Consider the following 13375-nt stretch of genomic DNA (forward strand, 5'->3'; position numbering starts at 1 on the left):
GGTTTCACATGAGTAGGTACCCAAATTCCCAATATTCACGTAAAGCAGAAACACAATACATTCCCATTAACCCAAGTTCCCACAGTTTTCCACACTTAATTGATACACAATCTCTATCTTAAGCTAACCAAAGATTCAATTGGGGTAATTAATTATTTTTTCGCTTAAGGCTAGTGATGTGGTAAAATATAGAACAAATGAGGATTAAAAGGCTCAAAGTGGCAAATAAAGGTAATTGAAATGGTAGGCTATTTGGGATAAGTGAGCTTATAACAAATGATGGCCTCAATCATATGTATGCATGCGAATACGCTAAACAATGAATATATATAATGGAACAAATTATAGATTGCAATCATAGAGAAGAAAACACACAAGAATAAAAACCATGGTTAAATAATATAACCATATAATTAAGCTCAAAATCTCACAGGTTTTGTGTGTTCAAGCTCTAAACCATATTCCACTATAATATTTCTTCAAACAAGTTCAATAAAAATTTTAATTCAAATTAGTGAAATTCTATAAAATAATTTCTTGAAAAAGAATTATCACTCCAACCAAGCAGTGGTAGAAGAACATGCACAAAATCAATCAAACATGCAATCAAACATGCAAATGAAACAACTAATTTAACAAGAAAAATTAAACATTGGTGTTGAAATAGGAAATAACTAACCCACGGAAGTCGGTATCGACCTCTCCACACTTAAAGAGTGCACCGTCCTCGGTGCATGCTGAGATGTGCAAGTGGATGAGCTGCTACAACTGATGCTTTTCTCCAAAGATTGTACAGATGGACTTGTCTGTCGCACCCATTGAGAAGCTTTCCCTTTCCCTTCTCGGTGGCCATCCTGAAAGAAGAGAAAAAGAAAGAAAAGTAACCCAGAAATAAAGATAAGAAAACAAATAAAGTATGGGTGGGTTAATGCCGAATAATGAGGGTCTCAATTACATGGTAGCTACAACATGCAAGTGAGAAAACAGTAGAGGCACATGGCATATCAATAGTGCAAAAATTGTAACAATGAGGGGGAGTGTGGGTAATGAAAGACAGTATAAATTCATGTAAAACAGGGCACTAAGCACCAAAATAATACCAGAAAAGATACAACAGTTGAATAAGAACATTGAATACCAACGGAGAAAATAATAAACTTAGAAAAGAAAATAAAAACATGAACAAAATTAAAATGCAAGGAAGAAAAGTATGCAAATACGATATGTAAAATAGAATGAAAGAGAATAAGGATGAGAAGTTAAGGAAATGAAGAAGAAGAAAGTAAGAAGGGAGGAAGAAAGAAGTAGAAAGGATAGAAGAAAGGAGAAGGGAATGAGAAACAGGGCGCAATGCGCGCGCGCAAAGAACACGTGCGCGTGAAAACTGCATTAGCCATACGACGCGTACGCGTGGGTGGTATGGAAGCGAAAGGACATGCACGCGTCAGGGATGCGTACGCGCGGGTGATTTTGTGCCTCTAGCACAGTTCCAGCCCCAAACCATCATAACTCTTGGATTAGCACACTTATTACGCCGATTTTCATCCCCACGCGTACGCGTCGTTGACGCTTACGCGTGGGTTGAATTTTCTGCAGGGGACGCGCACACGTAAGGTACGTGTACGTGTGGCGTGGCTTGTGCGCCACGCACCCCTCCCGCGCGTCTCTCGCGCAACTCTCTGTTCAGTTGCGCATACACAAATGACGCGTGCGCGTCGTAGACCCTTGCGCGTCGATCCCCTTCTCTTTTTTTATGCGGAATGTAGAATGCAGATGATTATGCAGAAATTATGAATGACCACTAATAAAATTAAAATAAAATAAAACTAAGAATAAAAATGAAAGATCATACCATGATGGGTTGTCTCCCACCTAGCACTTTTAGTTAAAGTCCTTAAGTTGGACATTTGATGAGCTCCTTGTCATGGTGGCTTGTGCTTGAATTCATCTTGAAACTGCCACCAATGCTTGGACTTCCAATAAACTCTATCAATACCAAGTAAATTCCCCAAGCTTTGATGGAGTTCTTCACAAGCTCTGAGTTTCCAAAGGTGATCCTCTTGTATGACAGGATCCCAAATCATGTTTCTACACCCGTCTGTAAGTAGCTCATTATCGCTCCAATCGGGGTGGCAAGCAGTCTGAATTCTCAATGCAATACCAAACTTTTCTCTTAGATCCAACCAAATTATCACTAGCCCAACCCTTGCAACTAGCTCTTGAAGTCTCAACCTTGATGAGCCTTGACTTGCAACTCCAACCACTGAACATTCTTCTCTTACGCTTAATGCCACAAAGCTTCCTAAGTTGACCATCGCTTTCAAGAATACCATACTCAAGTGGGACTGTAAAGCGAATAGAGATAAGTTTTATCCACTCAAGTGAAGGAGTAGATGGCAACCTAGGTAGAGAAGTCTCCAACGATCTTGACAACGCAAACTCAACTCCCGTTCATCCCTTGCGAAGACTTTCACTTCCACATCCTTCTTAGACTCAATCAGATAAGAGTCTTCATATTCAAGGAGTTCATTTGCGGATGTAGATTCATCACTAGGAGGACTTGACTCATGATCCTCATCACCAAGGGAACTTGCTTCTTGATCTATCCCATCCAAGTCTTCATAAGGAATATGCCATGGAGGTTGTGCACTGGCCTTCTTGACATCAATTTCAATCTTCTTGTAGGAATACTCTACAACTCTAGATTCCCATAGAGGTTCAGCATCTCCTAAGTCTTCAACCACTTCTTCCTCTTTAACTATTACGGCTTCCTCCACTTGTTACAATATAAAATCACGTTCCTCATTGTCCACCGGAGTTTCTAGTGTCTCCTTCATGCTATGCTCTTCTAATAATTCTCCACATGTAGCCATGGAAGTGCTTTGAGTATCGAAGCGCAGAGAGGCTAAATTACCTACTACCTCGGTCAAGGTAGCTACAAACTCTTGTGTTGTCCTTTGCATCTCTCTTTGTCCTTAAAGAAGAACACTTAGAGTGTCATTCATTGAAGATTGGGGTAGATATGAGGGTTCATTACTTGGGAGGAAAGGTTCATGATATGAGGGTGGTTCATCAAAATAAGGTTGTGGTGGTTCAACACTCTCCATCTTTTCTTCTTGTTGCACAACACACTTCAATTTCTTGTTCTCAGGTTGAGATGCTTTAGCCATGAGAGTTTCGTGTACTTTCCAGATGTCCACTTGCTCTAATTGATGAAGGGTTGTATGAAATTTATCCAGTGTTTCCTTGAGACAATCCCTTGACTCTTGTTCTGCTTGAATTCTATAATTAGGATCATACGCCTCTTGGGTTGATGGATATGGACAAGGTGTGTATGGAGGTGGTGGTTCTTGGAAGTAATTAGGTTGGAATTGGGGTGGTTGTATATATGGTTCATATGGCTCATAATGTGGTTGGTATGGTGGATGAGGATTAGGATCATATGGAGGTGAATGGTGGAAAGGGGCTTGTGAGTATGGTGGTTCAAAGCTATGTTGAGGAGGGGGTTTATAGGTATATTGTGGTGGGTGTTGATTGTCACGAAGAGGTCCACCATAACCATTGTCTTGGTAAGTATCATAGAATGGTTGTTGATAATACCTTGGAGGTGGTTGTTGCCAAGAGGGTTGATCAAATCCTTGTGGCTCCTCCCGTCTTTGATTGTCCCATCCTTGATCCAAGCTCTCATTGTAATCTCCTCTTCCTACAACATGATTGTAACCAAACTCATAGCCAAATGGGTGAGAATTCATAGTAGCAAGAGAAATAAAAACTAATAAAAATTAATGAAAATAAACTCCTAGAACTAGAAACACTAACAAAGAAACGAAAAAGCAAAATTATTCACAATATTCACAATAACCAATAATAAGGCACACGTTTGCAATTCTCCGGCAATGGCGCCATTTTGATGAACAAATTTTTGCTAGTAAAGAATTCACAAATAAATTCCCGTTGCAAGTATAGTTTCTAAACCAACAATAATTCTTTCATACAAAAATTTGGTTGTCACTAAAACAAACCCAATAAAATTACCGAAGTATTTAAACCTCGGGTCGTCTCTCAAGGAATTACAGGGAGGTGTGTTACTTATAATTGGTTATGAGATAGTATCTTTTTAGGTTTTTGAAATAAGGAACAAGGAAAGAAAATGGCAAGAAAGTAAATAACTAGAAAAGCTCTTGGCAAGGTATGAGAACTAGAAGTCCTATCCTAGCTATCCTTATCAATTGTGACATCAATTGTCCATTGCTCCCACTTAGTTAACCTCTAACTATGAAGGAAAGTCAAGTGGATAAATCAATTTGATTCCTCAAGTCCTAGTCAACTCCTAAGAAAAGACTAGCTTTAGAGGGATTCAAATCAACTAGCAAATTTCAATTATCAATCAACAAAGGAGTTTGATAACTCAAGAGTCTCCAATTACTCTACCAAAGCCAAGAGGAGAAAAATCTAATTTAGAACCCTACCAAGCATTTTATCAAACACTTGGAACGCACAACATAAAAACATAGAAAAATAGCAAGGGATATTAAATCCAAACAACCAATTGCAAACATCAATGACTCACAAATAATAGAAGAAGCAATAAATATGAAATACCTCAACTTGCATTAATAAGAAAATCAAATCTAACATAAGAGTTCATAAACTAAAGTGGATAAATAAATAAATCATCAAGAGAAGAGAACTAAAGTGCTAGACTAAATAAGAGTAGAAGAAAACTAAATTAAAGCAAAGTAGAAATATGAAATTAAGAAAAGCTAAACCTAAAATCCTAAAATTATGTGAATGAAAGTTGTATGAATGAATCCCCCACTCTGCAGCTTCTATTCTATGTTTTCGGGCTTGGAACTGGGCCAAAAACAGCCCAGAAATCGTCTCCAGTGATTTCTAATACGTCCAGCACGTGGCTCTGTCACGCGTACGCATCGTCCACTTGTACGCGTCGATTGAACTTTCACAAGGTCACGCGTACGCGTGATGCACGTGTGCGCGTCACCTAACTGCATGGAAACTATGGCAAATTGCATATCGTTTCGAAACCCCGGATGTTAGCTTTCCAACGTAACTGGAACCGCCTCATTTGGATTTCTGTAGCTCAAGTTATGATCAATTTAGTACAAAGAGGTCAAGCTAGACAGCTTAGCAATTCCTTCAATTTCTTGTATTCCTTCCACTTTTGCATGCTTCCTTTCCATCCTCTAAGCCATTCCTACCTTATAAACCCTGAAAACACTTGACACACATATCAAGGCATCGAATGGTAATAAGAGAGGATTAAACATATCAAATTTAAGGCCAAAGAAGTATGTTTTCAATCAAAGTACAGAATTAGGAAGGAAAATGTAAAACATGCAATATATATGCATAAGTGTGATTTTAGTGGATGAAATCCACTCAATTAAGCATAAAATATACCACGAAATAGTAGTACATCAGTACTCATCTGCTGAGACTTCCATAAAGGAGAGGTTAAGACAGTGTCTACTGAACCTAACCCTCCAGAACAGGATGGCCCATTGACTCAGCAACTGCACGCTCTTGCCCAGCAACTACTGGAACTGCAAGAGGCTTTGGGAGAAATTCAGGCTTCTAACAAGAATATAGAAGCCCAACTAAGTCAAATAAGGCAGCAGTTATCTAAATAGATAACAGAAGAAAGCCAGGTTATTCAACTGAGGAGTGGGAAATCCTTAAACACCCAACCTCAGTACAATAAGAAGGGAACTCAGGTCTTTGCACAAGATAATTCTGGGCGTTCAAATGCCCAGGGAGGTATCTGATGAGTCCATATTTGATGATATACTTTGCTTTGATTTGAGTGGATTTTATCATATAAACCCACATTTATTCATCCAAATAGCATGCTTTTGTGTTTCCTCTCTAGATTGTGCCTAAATGTGAAAACATGCATTTTTGTGCTTAAATTAGTTATTTTAATTCCACTTTTATGCCATTCGATGCCATGACATGTTTGATGAGTGATTTTAGGTCCTAAAGGCAAGTTTGGCAAGGCAAAAGTGGAAGAAAGCATGTACAAAAGGAGAAAGCATGAAAAAACAAAGGAGAAGCACACATTGGAGTGTGCGTGCGTACAACCCCCTGTGCGTACGCACAAAAGCCACAAAACCATGTGTGCGTGCGCACAACTCCCTGTGCGTACGCACAAGAAGAAAATCAGTATGTGTGTGTGTGCGTCCGCACACGTCCCAGCGCATGATTCATTTATTACAAATTGCTGGGGGCGATTTCTGGGCCTCCAGGGCCCAATTTTTGGGCTTTCTGATGCTGATTGAGTGCTATATGAAGGAAGGCCTTACTTCATGTGAAGGGCGGGAGAAATTAGGGTTAGATTAGCATTATGTAGGTTGTTCTCTAGAGAGAGAAACTCCTCACTCTCTCTAGAATTAGGGTTCTTTAGTTTAATTTCTTGTAATTTCTACTTTTAATTCTTGTTTCTATTTACTTTTCCTTATCATTTATTGTTATTGCTTCTTTGTTCTTCTTCACTTCTCTTGTTATTTCTTCTATTTTGCCATTTTTATGTTATGACACTCTTGTTACTTTAATTTACATTTAATGCAAATTTATGTTTCCATGTCAGTTATTGCTTTCTTTAGTTGTTGTTATGATTTTCTTGCTTTGGTAGTTTTAGAATTTATTTTAATACATTTTAATATTATTTTATTCTCATGCACACCAAGTGTTTGATAAAATGCTTGGCTTAGTTTTCACTTAGTTTTTCTCCACTCTTGGCTTGAAATTGATGACTTTGGTGATCCTTGAGTTATTGATGTCCATTCTTGTTTGATATATTAGAGTGAGTTAGTTGATTTAGTTTTCCTTGACTCTATGTGACCCCTTAGTGTTGACATAGGACTTAGGGATTGAAATTAACTATGCCTATTTGACTTATCTTCGATGTAAGGTTGACTAAGTAGGATTAACTCTTCATAATCATCATGTGTTTGTGGTCAATGGCTAGGATAGGTAGCCTTAGCTCTCAATTGCTTGCCAAGAGGTTTTCTTGCACTTTAAGTTTCCTTTAATTTCTTTGACTTTTATTGCTTTGATGTTTAAATTCTTGCATGTTTAGTTTTCACACACTTGGTTGAGAAATTGGGTGTTTGGGTGGAATTGAGTTGTGGATGTTCATTTCGCATTGTGCGAGAATAGTTAATTAGTTTGGTTTCCATTGACGCTAGTCTTTCACTAAGTAATTAGTGAGTTGACTAGGACTTATGGATTGAGATCAATTATGGCTTTTTGACTAATTCTCAAGGAGGATTTATTGATTTGGATTGATTCCACACAATTGCCATGTTTGTGGTCCACAACTAGGATAGAAAACCTAGATTACCCACTTCTTGCCAAGAGTCCTTTAATTGCTTTCTTTTCAATTCCTTGCATGCTTGTTTCAATTCCTTGCTATTTACATTTCTTGCCTGCTTGCTTTCCCAATTCCTCATGCTCTCCTTCATAGCCAATGACATTACTTTTCATTGCAACTCCTAGGGAAGAATGACCCGGGAGTTAAATACTCTCGGTTATAATTTATTTTGTATTGTGATAACATTTGATTGATGGTCAATTTGTTGGGTTAGGACTATACTTACAATGCCAATTCTATTTTAATAATCAAATTCCTAACCTATGCAAATTGGTCGTCTATCAGTATCACTCTTGGTGTTGAACGCCAAGACAGGGCAGAGACTGGGCGTTCAAACACCCAAAGAGGCAGCACCCTGGGTGTTGAACGCCTACAAGGGGGCAGTGTCCCTAGCGTTAAACGCCAGGAAGGGGACAGCAGCTTGGGCGAAGGTCAGTCACTCACTGACAACAACCCTCCTAAGTAAGGTAATAACCCCCCTTCCAACACACACGACACTTAGCCTTCATCAACCAAGATTGATGAGTATAAGGCTAAGATGCCATTTCCTCAGAGACTATGTCATGAGGAAAAAAATAAATAGTTTGTCCGCTTTGCGGATTATCTCAGAATATTAGAGATCAAGATCCCTTTTGCAGAGGCTCTTGAACAGATACCTTCTTATGCTAAGTTCATGAAGGACATTTTGAGTCATAAGAAGGATTGGAGAGAAGTAGAGACAGTAGCTCTTACTAAGGAGTGCAATGCAGTCATTTAGAGGAACCTTCCTTAGAAACTGCAGAGACACCTTAACACTCTTCCCAGAGCCACAGAAGTGAATCCAAGTGAAGAGTGTCTGGCCCTCAATAGTACCAAGAAGGCCGAACCTCAGGAGCATGCTACTGAGAGACTTAAGGCAATCATAGACCAGAAGGATCCTGAGAATGCCATTGAGCACGCCCCTACAGAGGAGAAGGAACCTCGAGTTGAATCTTCTCTCGGTGTGCAAGAGGAGCCTGTGATTACCACAGAGCACGCCCTTGCAGAGGTGAAAGAGTCTCAAGAGCTATCTTTCCTAGGCGTGCAGAAAGAATCGGCAGATGAGCAGTTGGCTCATTTCCCAGCATCCCTTAAGGAGATGTAAGTCAATATCTCTATTGCAAAGGTATTGAAAAAAAGGACCCCCTATACGGCCTGTCTAAAAGACATTCCTTTTGAAAAGAAGGACCTAAGGGGAGATGAAATAGAGATACTTACTAAGAAGTACAGTATCCTAATTCAACATGAGCTACCAAGGAAGATGCTAGATCCAGGGACCTTTCAGATCCTATGGACTACTGGAAAGATCATTTTTGACAAAGCCCTCTATGATTTTGGCTTAAGTTTAAATCTGATACCTTCCACTGAGGCAGAGGCCTAATCTAGATAGACTGGGAAGGCACTGAACGCCAGTGAGGAAGCCCTCACTGGGCGTTCAATGCCCATCCTGGCAGCAGAGCTGGCATTGAATGTCAGCCAAGGAGCACTGGCTTGGCGTTCAACGCCTAAATAGTCAGGATCTCTGGCGCTGAACGCGAGTGAAGAACCCCTCACTGGGCGTTCAACGCCCACACAGCCAGGGAAGCTGGCGTTGAACGCCAGTAAGGGTGCACAGCAAGGGCGTTCAACGCCCAAAGAGCTATCAGAGCTGGCGTTGTACGCCAGTGAATGTACACCCTTTGAGTGCTTAAGTCCCACTCAAGAAACCTCTAGCCCAGAACCAAAGAAAACCATAAAGACCATTGAGGTTCCTTTGCATGCACTTTTGCATTGTATGAGTTCTGATGACTACTCGTCCTCGAATGAGGATGAAGACACTAGGAAAGAGCAAGTTGCTCGGTACCTAGGAGCTCTTATGAAGCTGAATGCCAAGCTATTTGGTACAAAGCCTTTGGAGAAAGAACCTCTATTGCTTTCCAAAGAACTCAATGCTTTGGTTCAGCAAAAGTTACCTCAGAATCTTCCAGATCCTGGACGCTTTCTGATTCCTTGCACAATAGGCACCATGACCTTTGAGAAGGCTCTGTGTGACCTAGGGTCAAGTATAAACCTCATGCCACTCTTTATAATGGAGAAGCTGGGAATCCAAGAGGCACAACAAGCAAGGATTACCTTGCATAAGGACTGGATGGTGTTCAAGGTTCTTGACCCTCCATTACCCCCTGACAAGGGAGGCACTTGCATAAAGGATTCAGCATCCAAGCCTCCTCCCTTGAATGGAACTAATTCAATCCCTCCGAAGACCAAACGTAAGTTTGGTGTTGGATGTACACTATCCACCAAGCAGGAAGGCCCTAAAAGGAAGATGCCTAGGGATTGGAAAAACAAAAATATCCCTACTAAGGGACTTTTCACCATGAAAGATGGTGGTATTCACTTATCTCATCATGGTATTCACCATGGAAGAGAAAAGTGACAAAAAGGGAAACCAGCATATTGCTGCATGCCCAACCGTGCCTCGGGCAACGAACAAAATCCTGTCTCTTGAGCGTATTACGTTATTCTGTGAGAGCACAGGAAGGAAGCTCCCAGTAAGGAGTAAGGATTTATTTCTCTGTGACTATCTTCCTCCTTGAAAGGAGTTGTCCATTAAGCTAATGACATTAAAGAAGCGCTTGTTGGGAGGCAACCCAACCATAATTAATTATTTTTATTTCTTAATTTTATTTTTCCTTTAAAGTTTTGTTTTTAGGTTTATAATCATGTGCAGCAGTCATAACAGAGACAAAATTCTTCAGCAGTGAAAATAGAACACTCTGGATGGAGTGTTGTTGAAGTTAAACGCCAACCAGGGAGCTCTGGCTGGGCGTCCAATGCCCCAAATGGGCAGTATTGCTGGCGTTAAACGCCAGCCAGGGAGCAGCCCCTAGGCGTTCAAACGCCAGTGCATAAGGCAGGGAATTTGAATTCCCAAGCCTCTCAGGACTAGTAGGTCCTACAGAAGTTCCACCTTCCCCACCTTCTTCTACCCTATTCTTCCTCATTGTTCATATTTGCTCGAGGACGAGTTTTGCCCTTTGACTTCTACCACTCCTAAGTATGGCACTAAAGACTGGTGAAACCTCAAGGAAGAGGAAGGGAAAGGTATTTGCCCCCACAAGAAGAGGATGGAGCAAACTAGAAAGGATGCACATGAGCCTGTGCAGTCGCCTCAACAACGGCAAATGAGTGACATTAGAGAGATCAAGCATCACATTGGATCCTCAAGGAGGAGCACTAGCCGCCACCATTAAAAGGTGGATTCGTTCTCTTTACACCTTTTTCCTGTTATTTTTTTCTATTTTTTGTTATGTTATACTATCTGTTTTCTTGTTCTTGTTGCATTTGCATTTGTATTGATGTCTTAAAGTTGTAAAATGTTCCATATATCTCTCACCTTGCTTAAAAGAAAATTTTATTTGAAAAGAATTGAGAGATGCATGAATTTCAAGTTTAAAATAAGAATAGTTTAATTATGTTGATGTGGTGGCATTGCTTTTGTTTTCTGAATGTATGACTAAACAGTGCATATTTGAAAATGAAATTTTAGAATGTTGGCTCTTAAAAGAATAAGAAAAAAGGAAAAATATTATTGATAATCTGAAAAATCTAAAAATTGATTCTTGAAGCAAGAAAAAGCAGAAAAATAAAAAAGAAAAAGCATGTTGCAAAAGAAAAAAAATTGCATATGCATGCGAAAAAGAAAGAAAGAAAAAATGGCGAAAAAAATATAAATAAAAAGAAAAATCCATTACTGCCCAAAAATGCAGGAAAAGGAGGGCAGACTGAAAAAGCCAATAACTCTTTAAACCAAAAGGCAAGGGTAAAAGGATCCAAGGTTTTGAACATTAATAGATAAAAGGGCCTAAAGGAATAAAATCCTGGCCTAAGCGGCTCAACCAAACTGTCCCTAACCATATGCTTGTGGCATGAAGGTGTCAAGTGAAAAGCTTGAGACTGAGCGGTTAAAGTCGTGGTCCAAAGCAAAAAGAGTGTGCTTAAGAACTCTGGACACCTCTATCTGGGGACTCTAGCAAAGCTGAGTCACAATCTGAAAAGGTTCACCCAGTTAAAGTGTATGTGGCATTATTGTATCCGGTGGTAATACTGGAAAACAAGGTGCTTAGGGTCACGACCAAGACTCTGAAAGCTGTGTTCAAGAATAAAAAAGAACTGAACTAGGAGAGTCAATAATATCATATGGATTCTAAGTTTCTAAAGATGTCAACCATTCTAAGTTCCAATGGATAGTGAGATGCCAAAACTATTCAGAAGCAAAAAGCTACTAAGTCTCGCTCATCTGATTGTAACTAAGCTTCATTGGAAACTTTGAAATTTATTTGTATCTTAATTTTCTTTCTATCCTACTGTGTTTTTAGTTGCTTGGGGACAAGCAACAGTTTAAGTTAGGTGTTGTGATGAGCAGATATTTTATACGCCCTTTGGCATCATTTTCATATAGTTTTTAATATGTTTTATTTAGTTTTTAGTTTTTATAGGTTTTAGTGTTAAATTCACATTTTTAGATTCTAATATGAGTTTTTGCATTTTTGTGCAATTTTAGGTAATTTATGGCTGAAATTGAGGAGATGGAGCAGAAGTCTGATTCAGAGACAGAGAAAGCACTGCAGATACTGTCTGGATCTGACCTCCATGCACTTGGAAGAGCTTTTCTGGAGTTACAAAAGTCCAAATGGGGCACTCTTAACGGCTATGAAAAGCTGACTTCTAGAGCTTTCTAGCAATATATAATAGTTTATACTTTGCTTCGGATTGGAAGGCCCAAAACTGGAGTCCAATGCCAGCTTCTTGTCCCCTTCCAAGCGTCCAGCCCCCAAAGAGCAGAGCCCAACGTCCAAACGCCCATAGAGGACCCCCTAACTGGCATTCCATGCCCAAGAGACCTCATAGCACGTGGATCTCATCGAAGCTCAGCCCAAACACTCACCAAGTGGGCCCCAGAAGTAGATTTTAGCACTAAAAAGACTGTTTTACCCTTACTAGTCATTGTTTAGTATTTAAGGGATTTATACATGTTTTACTTTGTATTTTTACTTTCAGTATGAGTTTCTAAACCTCTTAGGTTGAGGGGAGGAGCCCTGTTGAGTCCTATAAATTAATAAAGGTATTACTGTTTCTTCTTCGATCTGTGGTTAATTTATTTCTAAGATGTTTACTCGATCTTCATCGTGGTAAATAGGATGATCAGACAATCAGCTCTGTTAATCACATTAAGACGAATGTGCCTGACAAACACCCGCATCTACTTGGGTTCGTCTGAATAAGTGACTAGAAAGCATGAGCCAACAACTATGTTTATACATCTCTTAGACAGCTAATCCACGACTTCGTTGGGGACTTCTCGAGACACCAGTTCAGCCAATTTCTGGGGAAATTAGGGTCTCTGTGGTATAGGTGGTGCACGAATTATGAATCACACTTTTCACAACTCGTACCACTAACCAGCAAGTGCACTGGGTCGTCCAAGTAATACCTTACGTGAGTAAGGGTCGAATCCCACGGAGATTGTTGGTTTGAAGCAATCTATGGTTATCTTGTAAACCTTAGTCAGGAAGTCAATTATGTTTATCAGTTGAATTGCGAATAACCAAGAGAGCATAAATTAAAGGTTACTTGTTATGCAGTAATGGAGAATATGTTGGAGTTTTGGAGATGCTTTGTCTTCTGAATCTCTGCTTTCCTCTATCTTCTAATTCACGCACGCACGTCCTCCTATGACAAGCTGTATGTAGGGGATCACCGTCGTCAATGGCTACATCCCATCCTCTCAGTGAAGAATATGCTCACATGCTCTGTCACAGCACGGCTAATCATCTGAGGTTCCCGATCATACTGGAATAGGATTCACCCTCCTTTTGCGTCTGTCACTACGCCCAGCACTCACGAGTTTGAAGCTCGTCACAGTCATTCAATCCTTGAATCCTACTCGGAATACCACAGACAAGGTTTAGACTTTCCGGATTC

This window comes from Arachis ipaensis, chromosome B04 (genome assembly GCF_000816755.2).
Source record: "Arachis ipaensis cultivar K30076 chromosome B04, Araip1.1, whole genome shotgun sequence".
NCBI lineage: Eukaryota > Viridiplantae > Streptophyta > Magnoliopsida > Fabales > Fabaceae > Arachis > Arachis ipaensis.